The sequence below is a fragment of the Arachis hypogaea genome, chromosome 19 (assembly GCF_003086295.3).
Source record: "Arachis hypogaea cultivar Tifrunner chromosome 19, arahy.Tifrunner.gnm2.J5K5, whole genome shotgun sequence".
Classification (NCBI taxonomy): Eukaryota; Viridiplantae; Streptophyta; class Magnoliopsida; order Fabales; family Fabaceae; genus Arachis; species Arachis hypogaea.
The window spans coordinates 132,645,654-132,647,018 of NC_092054.1; the positions used below are offsets into that span (position 1 = coordinate 132,645,654).

Genomic DNA, 1,365 nt, shown 5'->3' on the forward strand with positions numbered 1-1,365 from the left:
TCAAGCACCTCAAGATCTTTCAGACAGCCTGTTCTACTGTTAGGCATCATGGTGCAGATGAAACTTCTATTCTGCTAACCGCCTTCCCATTTTCTCTTGAGAAAAAGGCGAGGGAGTGGTACTACACTCAACCTGAAGTGACCGTTACTAACTGGGATACGCTCAGGAGAGAATTCTTGGAAAAATACTTTCCAGCTGAAGTTACAGATAGACTAAGGAAAGAGATCTCCTGCATTATTCAAGGCAAATCAGAGACTCTTTATGAGTATTGGGAGCGCTTCAAGAATCTTCTGGACGTATGCCCCCATCACATGATTAACAAGTTGGTGTTGATCAGCTACTTCACTCAAGGCATGAAGCCTCGGGATAAGACTACATTGGATGGTGCAAGTAATGGTTCTCTGAAAAAGTACAAGACCGTAGATGAAGCGTGGCAACTGATCAGCGACTTAGCTGAGTCCATTCGGAATCACAGGCACAGGAACAACCACCCCAAGGCTGTTGTAGAGGTTTTCTCTAGTAGTGAGACTACTGCCTTTACACAGGCTATATGTGAGATGACCAACCTACTAAAGCAGATATAGCTAAATCAACAACCTCAGCCTCCCTCACCACAACAAAAGTCAACAGTTGGTTTCTCAAAGAGTATGTAGAATATGTGCTGATTACACTCATTACACTGATGAGTGTCCGCAGCTCTAACAAGAAAACAACACCTTGGCAGCTACTCATAATTTCTATGACCGCCCGAATTAAGGATACAATCAACAAGGCGGCAATTACAACCAAGGTAAAAACCACAATCAAGGTTGGTAAGACAACTCCAACTAGGGGTGGAGAGATAATTCCAACCAAGAATGGAGGGACAACTACAACAGAGGAGGCAGAGACAACAATGGAAATCAGAGGTGGAACAACAACAACAGACAGCAGAACCAAAACCAGCCTTACAGAGTACCTCACCAAAGGCAGTTCCAAGCGCCTCAGAACAACCAACAGCAGGTCCCTCAAATCACTTACCCATCTTCCTCTCCCAATGACGAGTTGCTTCACTCTCTTGCACAAAGACAAACGACCATGGAAAACACACTTACTGGTCTGACTTCTGCTATACAAGCTCTCATCTCTCAGATGGGATCATCGAGTACCGCCAACACTCAACCCTCAAGTTCCAGTACAATTCCTTCTCAACCTATACCCAACCCCAAGGGTGGCATCAATGCCATCACTTTGAGGTCCGGAACCACACTGCAATAGAGGAATCATGAGGAGCCAAGCTCAGAGGAAAACATACAAGTTGAAGGTGTTGTGGAGGCAGACGATGCTGAAGAAGAGGATGTAGTACAAGACTTGGTTGAAGAAGAA

The 1,365-nt window shown here is 45.0% G+C and overlaps 1 non-coding gene across 1 annotated transcript; it reads right to left on the reverse strand.

The window, feature by feature from the left end:
* Window positions 1-209: 209 nt before the first annotated feature.
* LOC112780888 (small nucleolar RNA R71) lies at window positions 210-317 on the reverse strand. The gene has a single exon (XR_003191695.1). It is a non-coding gene; the product is annotated as a small nucleolar RNA R71 (small nucleolar RNA).
* Between the last annotated feature and the right edge of the window lie 1,048 nt (window positions 318-1,365).